We start from the raw sequence: 17,749 nt of genomic DNA on the forward strand, positions 1-17,749 counted from the left end.
TTGTGAAGATGACAGGATCACAAGACCGATATCAGACATGATCAAGGTGCCTCCGTACAACTCGACTGCCCTCGAGGTTGATCTTGTGGGACAATGGTCCCTCATTGTTGTGAACCCTCCCTGGGAGCCAAACCTTTCTATGACTAAAGCTTTTCACAAACACCGGGTCCCTGATGTTCATAGAGCGCTGTACAGCATGTTTGTCATGATGAAGTCTCTGTTTCCACTGATTTAGAAACACGACTGATGCCATGTCTGGTCTGAGACAATCCAGTCTTGTACACAAAGCTGGTGTCACCCCCGTTGTAGTGTGGGGAGTGATGCGGTGAGCGAAAAGCAAACGTGATCGTCTGTTCTGAAGGCTTCCACGGTGTATCTTATTGAGACCAAAATTGATGAAACTGACGGAGCGTTCGGAGAGTCCATATGAAGCTTGATGGTGTGGACTCACAAACTTATAAATTATACCATTCAGGCGGGTGAAATCAGAGCTTGAGAAACAGGTTCCATTGTCAGTGACTGTCATGCGTGGCAAACCATGAGTGGGAAAGCACTGGCACAGCCTCCCTGTGGTTATGTGTGAGGTTGCTGTCTGTGTTACATCGGCATCGATCCATTTAGTGTGAGCATCCAGAACAATAAGAATCATAGGCCTTCGATGGGTCCAGCAGAATCAAGATGAATCCTCTGCCATGGTTCAGTGGGCCATTCCCAGGGGTGCTGTGGTGCCTTTGCAGGGGAGTTTCTACTGCTTTGGAATGGATAACAATGTTTCACACACTGATTGATGTCAGAGTCAAGATGAAGCCACCATACAGAGTTCCAGGCCAGCAATTTGATTCTTGCAATGCCTGGATGACAATCGTGAGGCTGATCCAAATCTTTGTGCGCAAGTTTGGGGGAATGACCACTCAGCATCCCCACAGCAAGCAGCCATTCTCGACACTAAGTACATTCTGCCTGCAATGTACTTATGGCCTTGTACGGATACAATTCAGGATCAGCATCACGTCGAAGGCCCCACCCTTGCCCATTACCATGAATGACCTTGGAAAGAAGTGGGTCACGCCTGCCTGGTGAAGGTCCGTACTGGTTGGCATCGATTTGCTCGTCATTCAAAAATTCCATCAGAGATATCACGCTGCCAGATGTCAGGGGTCAAACACTGTGTCCAGAAGTGGCAGCTGACTCATGGCGTCTGCAATTGAAATTGTGGAGCCAGGTCTGTACGTAATATTGTTACGGATTTGGAGACCTTGTGCACACAAACAGCCAGAGTCCGTTTGCTTAGTTATTTCGATAAGTATGTGTGCAGTTAGAATCCATCCCATTCTGTCTAATGGGAAATGAGTGTGTGCGCTACATGTTATTTTATAGCTCGGTTTTTTTTTTACAACTTCAACAACAACCACGCCCATCTTCGCTGCCTCACCATCGGCCATTGCATGCGTGCGTGTCGGCACGTACTTGGGCAGAGTCCAATGTGCAGGCGGGGTTTCTTTGGACGTCGGCATCTTGAATTTCGCTCCAAATATCGCCCCTCTCAGCCAATCGGAGGGGTGCGAGCACGTCTGCTGCCTCTCGGCCAATGGGGAGCCAACGCAACATGTTGCTGCTCGACTTCCTGCTCGAGGGGCAGAGACATGAGCACCTCCCCCTGACCAATCTCGGACAGACGGGGGATTGCCTGATGTGCTTGTTCAATGAGGGGGGAGGGGGTGAGGCGGGAAGGATCCTTCCCACCTGTGATGACAAAGACATAATCGTGTGGGGGGCGACCCTGTGAGAGGGTCGGAGGGTTCATTGGTTGAGGCTGAGAGTCTTCCCGCCATGAATCGCCTGCCTGCGAGCCGGAGGAGCGTGCCAGCGCCCGACGCTACCCTCCGTACCTGGTGCTTGGACCGGCATCTTGTTGCGAGTTCGAGTCCCACCGCATCAGATCTTCGGGAATCCCACGAAGCGAGAAAATCCAAGCCAGAGATCTTACCTCCAGCTCACCTTCCCTCCGAGCTGGGGGTATCAAGAAAGGCCACGGCCACCATTTCTATTTGAGTGTGTGTGTGTGTGTGTGTGTGTGTGTGTGTGTGTGTGTGTGTGTGTGTGTGTGTGTGTGTGTGTGTGTGTGTGTCTGTGTGTGTGTGTGTGTGTCTGTGTGTGTGTCTGTGTGTGTGTCTGTTTGATAAGTAGAATTGTTAAGTGCTTTTTGTTGTACATTATTTCCATTGCTTATTCAGATAACTCTGCTCTGTGTCTTCCTCCCAATTGCAAATAAATATCTATTAAATGTTCCAGCTCGTTTCTGTGTTACTTTTCGTTGGCAAAGCACGGTGTGTGTTGAGAAATAGCGAGGCAGTAAATTGTTCATTTGGACCAACAGGCCTCGGTGACCTCCGCTCGGGTTACACACGGTTCAAGCACGGTAACGGCGCGTTCCGCTCGAGGTCCGTCGTGGGTGTGAATTCCCCGGTAGCTTTGCCGTGTGGGAAATTAGGTATATTGAAGTTTGGCAATTGACCCCACTCCACGCGGTCCAATTATTGGTGATTCATGGTCCTGTAAGGGACCCGTGCCGTTCGGACTTATCTGAGGGTCACGACTCTACTGATCCCCCTCGCGGTCGTGCTCGCCACTGATACCCGGCACAGCAACAATATCACAATCATTAGTTGAGAGGGAAATGACCAGTGTATGATCTGAGCCAGGAAGACCTCTGAGGGTCTTGTTCTTTCTTGTTGGACCAAGCAAAGTAATCAGTGGTTTCTGGTCCGTGTGCATCATGAAATGCCGACCAAAGGTGGACTGGTGAAATTTCTTAACTCCGAATACAATGCCGAGTCATTCTTTGTCCAGCTGACTAGTTCTCAGCCGGGGACAGTGTATGAGATGCTAATGTGATTGGTTTCCCTGTGCGATCTGGCCATAAAATGCCATTCTGGTGTTTCACAGACTGATTGAATCATCAATGTGTGTGTCGTTCCTCCAATGGAGGACTGGGCGTCTTGTCTTCCGACATTCGTTGATGCACATTAAAGATCCCAACGATGCCCTTCAGGAAGAGTGGGCGAGCTATCACCGGCACCATTACCAAGTTAGAAATTCTTGCCAGAACTTCTGCTGGGAAGGCAATGGCAAACCACCAAGTATAACCCTTGCTCAAGAAGCTGCTTCGGCGACACAGACGCTCATGCACGACGATGGAAAATCAAATATCAAACCAGATTCGGCACATGAACAAAACTTCCATTTTTTATGACGTCATTCACTGTTTCTGCTGATCCAGGTGAGCTTCAGTTCCCGTGTCCTATTTTCCTTTCATCTGATGTTTATAGTTTGATGGTATTATGCACACAAGCACTTTCTACATATCCTGTATTGTCATATCCTCAGTGATGTATTTGAGTTTGTTTGAAATGTAAATCTTTATTTGTTATTTTCTGCTTTGTCGGAGCATCCAGGTTTACCTGGCATTGATTTACTAACATATTGAGAAAACACAAATCGGGTCATGTCATCAATTTACCTTCTGATAAAAGGACGATTCACTCTGCTCCACATCACTCGGAGATCATCTCAACACCTGTTCACCTGATTTTGATCCATCCTGTTCACTTGATTGGAAAGAGTCGGTAAGTTTGGGGAATCGTTCGTTCTCATGAAATTAGTTTTCTTATCCGAGATTATCTTGTTTGATATATCGAGTTGTGCTGGTTCGTTGTAATGAGGGATTATGGAGTTACTTTCAACTTCTGGTGTGACAATTTTATTGCCTTCTCGATTTCCAGGTTCGAATTAACTCTTTTATTTCTTTGAGGGAGGGTCTTCGGTTTGTGTTGTCATCGCAATCTGAAAACGATGAACTGTGTTGTGAAACATGCTGGTTTGGTTGAAACCTCGGAATTTGAACTGCATTGTGTGACGACTTCACACTTCTTCTTTGTGATGCAGCACAAGGATTCAGGGTCGATGAGGCCACAGATGTGCCACTGATTCAGTGCCCCCTGGAGGTGAGGGCAGTAATTTGGATTTTGTTTCTGGGGGATTTGGAATGTCTCGTCGATTTTTCATGAAGAACACTGTGGGGTCTTGAACGTCGACTGACTATTTCTTCCAGATGGGATACCCAGTTTGTCTTATATCGGAAGGACGGCACAAACTGTAAGCATTGATAAATCACTCAGCCTGTGAAGCACCAGAATGACATTTCATTGCTAAGTCAGGGATCAAACCTCCGCTCGACAGCTTCGATGTGAGTGTGTGTACCCCGAGGCTATCCGAACATCCCTTCTTTTTTATGTTGAAGGCCGCAGGAACGGACTGAATCGTCCTCAACGAGGCCAAGCCTTAAATAAAATAACTGCATGAATAGAAAAGTAAGGAAAGAGAGAATCATCTAAGAGTTTTTGAGAAAGTAAAAAATCTGCTTTTTGAAAAGGAGAAGGTCATAAGTGTTTGGGGAGACATGAGAAGGTAAAGAGTTCCAGAGTTTGGCAGCGGAGGGGAAGAAACAAACATCATCACGATCCACCCTTGAATTGCCAATGGCCACACAATAATTATGTGATGTCGTGACTTGTCGAGTGTTCCTTGGTCTTGCAAATGGTGGAGGTAAACAAACAGCAAGTTCTTGCGAACAGACACCGAAGTAATTTCTGCAGAAAAGAGAAAGAGAGCCGATTATGCGGCCTAATTTGAGCGGGTCGAGTTTTGAGGTCACATTGGTCGAGTTCACAAGTCGAATAACTTTGGATTCAATTGTGTCCAGTCAGTTCGTGGAGCTGAAACCTCCCCAGATGTGAGAGCAGTACTCCATACAATGACGAATCAATCCTTTCTATCGTTGGAGCAACTGCTCAGAGGAGAAGAATCTTCAACATCTGAACAGGATTCTTAATTTCTCTGAGGCAGACTTAGCTATTTGCATAATATGTGGATTTCAGGATAAATTTCATGTTGGACGAATACCCAGTAGGTTTATTGCATCACATGGTTTAACTCGATGGGGAGCACTCGGGAGAGTGCAAAATCTCCGCCACTTATACTACTGGGTCACTCAAGTGAACCTTATATCTTATTCATTAAATATGATGTCAACAGTGCTGACAGTTATCGTTCTTTTCTCCATTTTTTTTGGGGGGGGGGGGTAACAATTTTTGGGGGGTTGGAAATTACTTAAAACATGTAGAAATGCAAAAAAAAAAAAATTTTCTCCAATTTTTTTAGGGGGGTAACAACTTTTTTGGGGGGGGGGGGAACAATTTTTTTGGGGGGGGTTGGAAATCACTTGAAACATGTAGAAATGAAAAAAATCCTTTTTGGGGGGCGGGGTAACAATTTTTTGGGGGGGGCAACAATTTTTTTGGGGGGGGGGGTTGGAAATCACTTAAAACATGTAGAAATGCAAAAAAAAAAAAAATTCTCTCAATTTTTTTTTGGCAGGGGGAGGGTCCAAGTCCAAAATTTAATGGCATGATCCTTGGAGCATACCTAACCCCCCCCCCCCACGAAGTTTCGTCGAAATCCGTCGAGGAGTTTTTCCGTAATACTGGTCACAAACAAACAAACAGAAAGGGGTGAAAACAGAAACCTCCATCCATCTTCGAAGATGGCGGAGGTTTATTATGGAGCTTTCAAAGGGGATTGGACAGTTCAGAGGAGTTTTAGAGATAGAGGGAGATGGGAAGAAATTGACTTTTTGAAACACTAAACTTAAGTTGATTACATTTTCCCCACTGGGAGATCTTGTCCAAATCCTAATTTAAAGAGGTGGCTGTGATGAAACGAGATGTAGATCGTGGGAGGGAAGACGGGGCAGATGGGAAAGACATGGAGGAATGTAATGTTGGGTCGTCAGCATACGAGTGCGTTTGGTTATTTGTGAAAGAAAGAAGGTCATTGATAAAAAGAAGGAAGAGTGTTGGGGACAGAATGGAACCCTGAAGTACACCACTGCTGATGGGGAAGGGGGAGATGAACTACCACCAACAATTACAGAGATAGATTGGTCGGAGAGAAAGCTCGATGTGAGAGAGCCGAGTGAAGGAGGAAACCTGAAAGAGGGAAGCTTGGACATCAGACCCTGATGCCAAACTCTGTCACAGGCATTTGAGATGTCAAGGCCGACAACAAAGGATTCCCCATCGTCTCTCAAAGAGGCCCCGACATTCGTAACATAAGAAAGGATATCACCTGTAGATATTAAAAGCCTGGTGTTGGCTTCGTGGTTTGGGTGGCGGCTTGCAATCCTTGGGTCCTGAGTTCAAGCCCCGTTGGGCCGCTGAATTAATACACCAGCAGGTCGACTCAGCCTGTCATCCTTCCGAGGTCGGCAAAATGAGTACCAGTGCATTGGTAAGGTCCGTACGTTGTAACCCGGCATAGCCTCATCCCAACCAATGATGCAACCAGCAGCCACAGTCTGCACTCGATCGAGAGAGCGACCTGTTGATATTGCCTTGCAAAAGCCGTATTAGTGGTCAGATAGAAGACTGTGAGATTCAACATGCTTGAGAACATGGGAATTGAGAAGACATTCAATGACTTTGGAAACAGTTGAAGTCAGAACAATAGGACGGAAGAAAGAAGGGTTTGAACGATCACCTTTCTTTAAAATAGGTCGTACGAAGGCATGTTTCCAGGAAAGAGGAAGAGTTTGGGTTTTTCAACATAAACGAAACAACGAGCAAGCACTGGTGCAAGTTCTGAAGCACATTCATTCAAGACACGTGGAGGAATGCCATCTTACCCCTCGGTCTTGCTTTTGTCCCGCGAGAGAAGTATTTTTTTGACTGTATGAAAAGAGATTATGGGGAGGGACATTGGATTGGTGAGGGGAGCATCAGAGGGAAATGGAAGGTTCGAGTCATCCAGTGTGGAGTTCGAGGGAAAAGAGAACCAAGAAGAGTTGCTTTATCGGTTAGAGAGACAGCGATAGCATCATCGGAACAGAAAAGCAAAGGAAAGGTAGAGCGACAGAAGTCGTTGGAGATACTTTTAGCTCAGGACTAGAAAGACGTGTTCGTGGTCGAAGATGAGAGGTTGTCACATTTCTTTTGAACTAGTGTGGGCCCGTAGGTGTGTAAACGACGACTGGATTGGGGCATTTTTTCACCCCCGTCTCTCGCCCCCTCTCTCGTGGGTGAGGCGTGCCAGTATGTGCAGTTTCGTTCCTTCGCTCTCGTAAACGACGACTGGATTGGGGCATTTTTTCAAATAGATCAGACCAACCGTATCATAAATGGCCACAACTTGGGAAACATATTCAGGTCCCCAGCGTCAATTGTAACGTCATATCAAACGAAGAAGAATTGTGACGCCCCTCTCTCTCTTGCCCCACCTCGCTCCTCCTCCTCTCTCCCCCCTCCTCTCTCGCCCCCACTCTCACCCCCCCTCTCTCGCCCCTCCTCTCTCCCCCTCTTTTGAATTGTGACGCCTACTCTCTCTCACCCCCCTCTCTCCCTCTCCTCTCTCGCCCCTCTCTCCCCTCCTCTCTCGCCCCTCTCTCGCGCCTGACTCTGTAAATGTATTCACAAAAAAACAAAAACAAAATAAATAAATATATAAACATGAATTGTGACGTCATTCGTGAAGTCAGAGCACAGTGTCCTGTCATTGGTTTGGTAAATAAATGGCCATAACTTGGGCACCGCTTGTACGATTAATATCAAACCTTGAAAAGGTACATTCTAAGGTCCCCAGCGTCAATTGTGACGTCATACCAAACGAAGAAGAAGAATTGTGACGTCAATCGTGGAAATAAATAAATAAATAAACATTAATTGTGACGTCTTCGTGACGTCATAGCACCGTGACTTGTCATTGGTCGACAGATAAATGGCCGTAACTTGGGAACCGCTCGTCCGATTGATATCAAACCTTGAAAAGGCACATCCGCAGGTCGCCAGCAATATTCCTGGCAAGTTTCAATCAGATCGGACTGGCAGTCGTCGAGAAACGGCGGTCGCATACAGACAGACAGACAGACACATACACAGAGATTGCTGGAATTATAGATAGACAAGTACAGGCCCATCGGGGCGGGCCCATAGGTGCATAAACGACGACTGGATTGGGGCATTATTTCAATTAGATTGGACCAACCGTATCGTAAATGGACATAACTTGGGAAACACCTGGGAAACATACTCAGGTCCCCAGCGCCAATTGTGACGTCATCTCAAACGAAGAAGAATTGTGACGCCACTCTCTGTTGCCCCCCCTTGCTCCCCCCTAGTCTCGCCCCTCCTCTCTCCCCCTCCTCTCTCTCGCCCCCACTCTCACTCCCCCCTCTCTTGAATTGTGACGCCCCTCTCTCTCTCACCCCTCTCTTGCCCCCTCTCTCCCCCCTTGTCTCACCCCTCCTCTCTCCCCTCCTCTCTCACCCCTCTCCTGTCACCCTCTCTCTCGTCCCCACTCCCACCCCCTCTCTCTCCCCCTCTCTCCCCCTCCTCTCGCCCTTCCTCTCTCCCCCCTCCTCTCTCGCCTCTCTCTCGCCTCCACTCTCATCCTCCCCTCTCCCGTCCCACTCTCTCGCAGATATTGGTCGAGAGATAAATGGCCGTAACTTGGGAACCGCTCGTCCGATTAATATCAAACACTGAAAAGGCACATCCGCGGGTCCCCAGCAATATTCCTGGCAAGTTTCAATCAGATCGGACCGTGAATCGTGCAAAAAAAATGCATAAATATTAATTGTGACGTCATTCGTGACGTCATAGCACCGTGTCTTGTCATTGGTCGACAGAAAAATGGCCGTAACTTGAGAACTGCTTATCCGATTTATATCAAACCTTGAAAAGGCACATCCACAGGTCCCCAGCAATATTCCTGGCAAGTTTCAATCAGATCGGACCGTCAATCCTGCAAAAAAATTTTAAAAATAAATAAATAAATAAACATTAATAGTGACGTCATTCGTGACGTCATAGCACCGTGTCTTGTCATTGGTCGACAGATAAATGGCCGTAACTTGGGAACCGCTTTTCCGATCAATACCAAACCTCGAAAAGGCACATCCGCGGGTCCCCGGCAATATTCCTGGCAAGTTTCAATCAGATCGGACTGTCGATCATGCAAAAAATAAATAAATAAATAACCATTAATTGTGACGTCATTCGTGACGTCATAACACCGTGTCTTGTCATTGGTCGACAGATAAATGGCCGTAACTTGGGAACCGCTCGTCCGATCGATATCATACCTTGATAAAGCACATCCACGGGGCCCGGCAATATTCCTGGCAAGTTTCAATCCGATCGGACTGGCGGCCGTCGAGAAACGGCGGTCGCAGACAGACAGACAGACAGAGATTGCTCGAAGTATAGATAGATAAAGGAATGCTTCACCTCACGATTAACATGTTTGTTATGATTTTTGGAGGATATGAAAGCTGAATGTGAGTCAGAGGAAGAAGACTTTCCATGTCCGAGATGCGGCATCCCTTGCACGAATGGCCGCAGAGCAGAATTGGTCGGAGAGATAGATTTGAAAGAGAAAGGGATATAAGCCTCAATTCCTGCAATAATAACCTCAGCTACACGTTCAGCAGAGATAGAGGCATCACCCGAGGAGAGGCAGTCGTCTTTCCAGGGAAAGTCAGAAAAGAAGTTTCGTAAACCAGTCCAGTCAGTATTATTGAAATGCCAATACTGGCGTTTCGTCGGAGCATTTGGATGAGAAGTGGTGGAAAGTAAAGGGACGTTCACAGGATTGTGGTCAGAAGAACCAATTGGAAGTGAAATTGTGTAGTTACAATGCAACTGATTGGAAGTGATGAACAAATCCAAAGTATTGGTGGTATAGTCACGAGGATATGGGATGGGTGATAATTTGTTCCAAATCATTTAGAAAGGAAAACGTAAGAGCTTCAACCCCCCACCCCAACATCTGTGTGGGAAGATTTCAAACACTCTCTGTGGTGTCCAGTGAAGTCTCCCACATGGAGAAAATCTGCTTGAGGGTGTTCGGATGTCAAGGCCTCATGGCAAGAATTAAGAAAATCAAAGAAAACTTTCAAGTTTGTAGAATTTGGAGAGCAGTAAGTGAAACAGCGAAAGATAGTGAGGGTCGAGAGACAAATCTTCTATCATCCCATGGTGTCCTTTGTGAAGAGCAGGCGAGCTATCCCCGGCACCCAGTACCTTGGCCAAATTCCAAATTCCAGCCATAACTTGTCAACCGTCAAGCCTGGTCAGCCGGTTATGAAGACTCGGGCAAAGCTTCCCGGTGGCTGACTCCATAAAAACGGTGGGATAATGTTGGTCGCTGAAGAAGAAGAATGCAATTATGACGTCATAACAAGAACACCTGTGACGTCATAAAAATCACTCATTCATCAAACTTCCTTTGTGCCAAGTTTCAATTTCTTCCTTTGTGCAGTTTCAGACTTTCCGTTTTTAAAATACGAGTACGTGCCCGTACGTGCGTGGCCATACATGCAAAAAAAACTTTAAAAAATATTTTCAAACCATGTGCCAGAAACAACAGCCACACAGGCCATTCCTTCGCTCTTGCGTGCCCGTACCTGCGTGGCCGTACGTGCAAACCAAAAAAATAAACCAATGTCACCCGCAGGGTGACCCTATCTTGCCAAAAGGTGACCACGTGTGACTTCTTTAAGGTCACACTGAAGTGAACAGAGCTGCTATCCACCAGGAGCGACTCCTTGAGGAATATCTGCCTATGAGAGATTCCAATGAGAATCGTTCTACAGAGTAACCATGAAAAATATGCGTTTGCCTCATAATGCCACCAAATGACGTCATAATGTCTCAAGCTTGACATATCTAGAAAGCACTCATCGAGGTGTTCAATTTGAGGTACGACACGATATGGTTCCTAAAACTTGAAAATTTGACCTTGGGGTCAAATATGTTTGATCTCAGGCGCTAACCATGAAGGTCAAGGCCAATCGCCACCAAAAATTAATCAGCTGAGCGCGAGACCATGAACTATATTCCCATGAAGTTTGAAGACTATCCGATCAAAATTACTCAAAAAATAAGGGTTTCGTCGACTCCCCTGATTTGCGACGAAGTGACCTTGACCTTTGACCTTGGCCTTCAAAATTTTATGCGCTGAAAGGGACCTCGATAGGCCTCTGATATGCGAAGTTACAAAAAATTTCCAATGATAACTGTGCTCTGCAGAATTTTTTATACGTGATTACAGATAAACAAACAAACAAAACAAAAAAAACATACAAGCTGACTAACAAATCTTACAAAAACTTCCTTTTGGCAAGATAATGAAAAATCGTACCTCAGCACGACACTTGGCGAATTAGTTGACCTTTCCGTGTGGTGGTCCAAGCTGTAATGTCATGGAATGTGTGGTGTTTATTTGTTCGTACATTAATAAAATGACGCGACGTCACAAATAACATTTATCAATAATCAAACAATTATCAATAATCAATAATAATTATCAATCACAAATAACAATAACGTCACAAATAACAATAACAATAACAAATAACAGTAGAGGAAGAGCGATGCAGGTCAAAGGTCAGAGGTCATGTAAAGGTGGGGCATCTTTTTGGGGGAATAATTCTCTGGCTCCGAGCCAAAAACTGACTCTCTCGGCCCCCGGACGGAGTGGGGTGGAGGGAAAGCGTGAGTGAACGCCCTTTTCGGGAACCTTCTCGAAGGAAGGTGGAGCCAAGAACGGGGCGAGGCGAAGGGCGGAGCCCCGGGCGATAAAAGACGGACACGGGCGGGCGCAAAGAGGGCTTTTTTTCCTCTTCGTCTTGGCTGGTGGTTCGGTTGGTTTTTGTGGAGAGTTGGTCTTCACGAAGAGGTCCTGTGCCCGTGCCTTGGTGAGCAGCCTTTCACGAAGGCCCAGACGGGAGACGCGGCAGCGCCCGTTGCAAGGTGGACCTGTGCGTCCGGACAGGGAGTGCAGGAGAGGGTTCGCCGGCCGCGAGAGAGGTCGGGGCCGGCGCGCGACCACGCCGACGGTCGCGAGAGAGGGACTCCCCAGCCAAAGGGAAGTCACCATTTTCTTTTCGGGGTTTTTGTATGGATCTTGTGGCGCCGTGTCTCGCAAAGTAGAACTGTTTAAGTGTTGCCGTGTGTACGCGTATTCGGTTGTAGCTCTGCATCGTTTCTTTTGTTTTAATTGCTTTATGTGCATTTTGATTGTGTATTGCTGTAAATACGTGCCTCACGTGCTTGTCTGTGTGTGCGTGTGAATAAAAGGCTTGCTTGTTGAACTGTGCCCGTTTCGCTTTGTCTTTTCTCCATTGACCCTCCATCTTGCATCACGGAAAGGGGTTTGTAGTGGGTTCAACATCCCAGTAATTAATCGGAACCGTCAAGGCCGACGATAACACCGCTCGGTTATCACTGTAGCACGGAACGGACTGCTTTAGCTGTTCGTGTCCGGAGTCTGCCTGTGGCGTGGTACGATCGCCCGGTCGACCATTCGCGCAGGTACTTAGGTAGATCGAATTTGGCGAGCAACCCTATCCTGCGCGGGTGGGCAATTGGCACGGTCATGGTGGGGTTAAACCCCCACCCGTGACGAGCTACCGGCGTTGTTCCGAGAGGGTCACGACAGAATTGTCCGTCCGGTGGGCGACGTGCCGCAATTCGAGTTACGCGGCTGTTCGCATGCCGGCGGGCGCGAATTCGCAACAATATCAAACCTTGAAAAGCACATCCACAGGGCGCCAGCAATATACCTGGCAAGTTTCAATGACATCGGACCAGTGGTTGTCGAGAAACAGCATCACACAGACACACACACAGACACACACACACACACACACACACACACACACACACACACACACACACACACACACACACACACACACACACACACACACACTGCTGGAATTATAGATAGATGGCTGTCACACCACGTGACTTGCGACGTCATTATTATCATGAAAACATTGTGCATGAGAAGTCGCACCAATGTCGAAAATTTCGTCTCAATCCAACAAGCAGTTTCTGAGACGAACACGAAAGTTCTGTGCAGATAAACAAACAAACCCAAATGCAACATCCTCTCCTTTGGCGAGGGGAATAATCTCTGGTACAGCTCCATCACAAAACCCACTCCAATGTGCTGCAGGACCATGAAGTTTCTGATATTGAGTACGATGCTCCTTTCTCTGGCCTTCGTTGGGACGTCAACCATGATGGAGGAACCAGAACCAGGAGAGGATCATGATGGACCAGATCAGCGAGGACAACCAGACGTGCGTTCTTCTTCAACATTATACAAACGTCAACCTCTAATGAAGTAAGTATCAACGTAACATTCCCGATAATCTCATTTTCCCACATTCGAGATTTCCTTCTTTCTTTCAGTAATTTTTGTTAAAATGATTTCACAGTAAATGAGAATCAATAACCCCTTGTATATCTTCACATTCCTTTCATGAGACGTCATCTTCATTTCCTTTCTTCACCCAACGCCCAACCCTCCCCCCTCTCTTTGCCCCAACCAACTCTCCACCCCTCCCTTGCCCATCCCCCCACCCACTCATTACCCTGACCATCTGTCCAACCCCCTCTGCCCACCCCGACCATCTCTCCACCACTCTGCCCCCACCTCACTCCCTCTACCCACACCTCACTCCCTCTACCCCGACCATCTCTCCACCCCCGCCCACCCCTCCCCTTCACCCCGACCGTCTCTCCATCCCCCTGCTCTTTACCCCCACCATCTCTCCACCCCTCCCTCGCCCACTCTGCCACCCTCTACCCCAACCATATCTTCACCCCCGAACAACCCTCCCCTTCCACCTCGAAAGTTTCTCCATCCCCTCACCCACCCCTCTCCCACTCTTTACCCCGACCATCTCTCCAAACCCCTCTGCCCACCCCTCCCTCTCTCCATCCCGACCATCTCTCCATCCACTCTGGCCACCCCTCCCTCCCTCCACCCCGACCATCTCTCCAGCCCCCGCCAACCCCTCCCCTACCGTCTCTCCATCCCCCTGCTCTTTACCCCGACCATCTCACCAGCCCCCACCCACCCCTACCCCTCCACCCCGATAATATCACCAACCCCCACCCACCCCTACCATCTCTCCACCCCTCCCCTACACCCCAACCATCTCTCCATCCCCCTGCTCTTTACCCCCACCATCTCTCCACCCCTACCCCCACCACCCATCTCCCCGACATCTACCCCCCTCTTCCACCATCTCCCCATCACCCCCCCCCGACCCATCCGTTAATTCACCATCTCTCCCTCACACCCCCCCCCACCCCATCAACTTCTTTTCTACAAATCAATGTTTTGCACGTTCAGCTTTCCACCCCATCGGTGTTTCTCCACAGTCGGTGGTTTTGGAAGCTCCGCTCACTGGGGATGAGAGGTTGATGGATGATGGGTCACCAAGAGGTAAGTGCAGTTCCGGTTTAATCTTCACAAATGTCGAGTGATGAATATTTTCAAAGATTACTCACAATGTGTATTTAATTTCACCAACTTTTCAAAAATATTTCTTGATAATCATTTCAAATTTCCTTGTAACTGGTACGTGCCCGTTAAAAAGAATTTTAATAAATAAATATTCAAACCGCGAGCAAGAAACAACAACCACACAGGCCGTTCCTTCGCTCTTGCGTGCCCGTACGTGCGTTGCCCGGAAGTTCACATATCGCAGTTATGATTATTCGCAATTTAGTTTTAATGGCCAATTATTCAATTAGCGCCAACGTATTTTGCCTTTTCGCAATGTCATCGCAAGGAAAAACAAAAAGAGAAGAGAAGAGAGGAACACAAAAAATTTAATTCCTGGTTCGGAGCACACCAGCTCACTCTGATGTTACCGAAATTTATGCACCGTCTAATATGAAGCCGATCATAACTTGGGGCATTGTGTTTATCGATAAATGCGCATAAGAAATCGAGAAATTATGAGAATACACGAAGTCATCACTCTCCGGATGCCCGTACGTTGTAACCCGTAATGGGGAACGCGGCTGAGCTTCCCTTCCCCCATCGGCCACGCCCACGCAACAACGTGTCTTGTCATTGGTTTGGTAAATAAATGGTCATAACTTGGGAAGCACTTGTCCGATTAATATCAAACCTTGAAAAGGCACATCCTCAGGTCCCCAGCAATATATCTGGCAAGTTTCAATCAGATTGGACCAGTGGTTGGCGAGAAACAGCGGTCACAGACACACACACACACACACACACACACACACACACACACACACACACACACACACACACACACACACACACACACACACACACACACACACACACACACACACACACACACACACACACACACACACACACACACACACACATTGCTGGAATTATAGACAGATAAATGTGATCTTCTCGGGGAGATGAAACAGGGTGGGGCATTTATATCTGGCATATTTATCATCATTTTGGCGGGAAGCAGCAAGGGTGCAGATTATATTTCCCCCCACAGTGTTGCAGGTGATACGTGGACGTTTTGAATGATAGAACACTGTGACGTACACACGATAATTAACCTGCATGTATGGAATAATTGAAGGAAAACATCGCTGCAACAACCATCCACACTCTTGTTCAAGATGCATCACACGTGGTGATGAACAACATGTCGACTCGTTGTCGGGAATGTAACAATTCCAAATGGGGATCATTTGTCAGATGTAACTTTATTGTATCTCAATATAATTTCTCATCGATGTGATTACCAACCATGTACTTCACACAGTATTTGTCATGTTCATTAATTATTTACAACATTAATAAATGTGTCAGAAATACAAGCCCCCCCCCTTCCACCCTGCCCCACCTTGAACTTCTCAATCCATGAACCACTCGATGATGGGAGACAGCCGTCAGGCAGGTATCTTCGTATCTCACTCAACATCGAGGTGTGTTATCCTGGGTTCGAGTCCTGATGTTGGATAAGGAGCTCGGTATCTCAGTCAACATTGATGTCTGTTATCCTGGGTTCGAGTCCCGATTCTCTTCTTCTTCTTCTTCTTTCGGCTGCTCCCGTTCGGGGTCGCCACAGCGGATCATCCGTATGATCCGCATAGTGATTTGGCACACGTTTTACGCCGGATGCCCTTCCTGACGCAACCCTGGTCACCTCTTACGACACAGGGATATGGTACACCTATTTTAAGCGGGGTATACACCGGCCCAGTACACTCGTACTCATTTCGCTGACCTCGGAAGGATGACAGGCTGAGTCAACCCCTCTCTCTCTTCTTCTTTCGGCTGCTCCCGTTCGGGGTCGCCACAGCGGATCATCCGTATGATCCGCATAGTGATTTGGCACATGTTTTACGCCGGATGCCCTTCCTGACGCAACCCTGGTCGCCTCTTACGACACAGGGATATGGTACACCTATTTTAACTGGGGTATACACCGGCCCAGTACACTGGTACTCATTTCGCCGACCTCGGAAGGATGACAGGCTGAGTCAACCCCCTGGTGTATTAATTCAGTGGCTCAACGGGGCTTGAACTCAGGACCTTTTGTATCCCAAGCCGCTGCCCGAACCACTGCGCCAACACCAGGCTTAGGCTGAGTCAACCCCCTGGTGTATTAATTCAGTGGCCCAACGGGGCTTGAACTCAGGACCTTTTGGATCCCAAGCCGCTTCCCTAACCACTACGCCAACACCAGGCTCTCTTCGAGTCCCGATTCTGTGAAATTAAAACCATCATTCTAACACCGTGAGAACAGGTGATGATTCCGCCCAGAGGAACATCACACTTCATGGAGGATGTCACGGTTACTGTTACGGTTACAGGAGCTGTGTCTTTCCTTTATATTTCGTGTTGTTTTGTCAAAGATAAAAGAAGATGAAGTATGGTAAAAGATGAAGTGATAAGAGAATGGGGTGTGGGGTGTGAGATCCACATTGTGTCGAAAATGTTAATATTTATTGATCCAGTCGAAGGGAGGATCTGCTTGGTATAACTTATAGACATGATTAACCAATCTCATGAACAATCCGTGTAATTACATCTTACCTTCTCACCCCAAGTGGTTCATCAGGTTGAATAAGACTTCCAAGACCATGACCGGACACACCTCCTCACATCTTCTCATCCTATTCTCCCAACAAGACACCTGTTTCACCATTTCCTCTGCTTGATGTTCCTGCGATGTGTTGATGGTTAACAATGATTATAAACATGAACAGTTTCTCATCAAATATCAACCCTTTATCACATCAATGAATGTAAAATCTCTATTTCATGTTTGTCCATCCATCATGTCCCTCCAGCTTACAATAAACACTTCAGCTCGTCACCTTTGTGTTTTCATTACATGGTCTGGTACCCCGCCATCCCCTCGAGTATAATCACCTTTGATTCGGCCATTTTCGAAGCACATTGCTTCAGTGTGGCCAATCCGCGTCAGCAGACATCGTCCACGTGACACGTACTTGAACCTCCAAAACACAAGATGGTCCATGGGAGAAATCCTCGGTGATTATAATCTTGTTTGAGGAGGGGAGGTTAATCGCGGGTTCACATTTTCTTTTACTTTCCCTTTTCTTCATTTTATTCTTAATTCCCTTTTCTTTCCCATGGGAATTCTTCCATCAGATCATACTCTCATGAACATATTTATCCCATCACGACTGCAGTTCCCATACACATCCTCTCGCCACTGGAATCGTGAATCCTGTGGTGAGGGAGTTGTGACATCGAGTCACGACGTTCGGCATCCTGTTGGGTTCACCTGTGTTTCATCACGTGGTGCTCCATCCCGTGACGTGGTGCTCCATCCCGTGACGTGGTGCTCCAG

The 17,749-nt window shown here is 47.3% G+C and overlaps 1 long non-coding RNA gene across 1 annotated transcript; it reads left to right on the forward strand.

Annotated features, from left to right (window-relative positions):
* The first annotated feature begins 3,475 nt into the window (after window positions 1–3,475).
* LOC147010044 (uncharacterized) lies at window positions 3,476–17,248 on the forward strand. Its single transcript, XR_015052705.1, has 4 exons — window positions 3,476–3,626; window positions 13,078–13,248; window positions 14,295–14,358; window positions 16,980–17,248. It is a non-coding gene; the product is annotated as an uncharacterized LOC147010044 (long non-coding RNA).
* Window positions 17,249–17,749: the final 501 nt, after the last annotated feature.

Source organism: Eptatretus burgeri, chromosome 17 (assembly GCF_056783735.1).
Source record: "Eptatretus burgeri isolate ZD-2024b chromosome 17, Ebu_testis_v1, whole genome shotgun sequence".
NCBI lineage: Eukaryota > Metazoa > Chordata > Myxini > Myxiniformes > Myxinidae > Eptatretus > Eptatretus burgeri.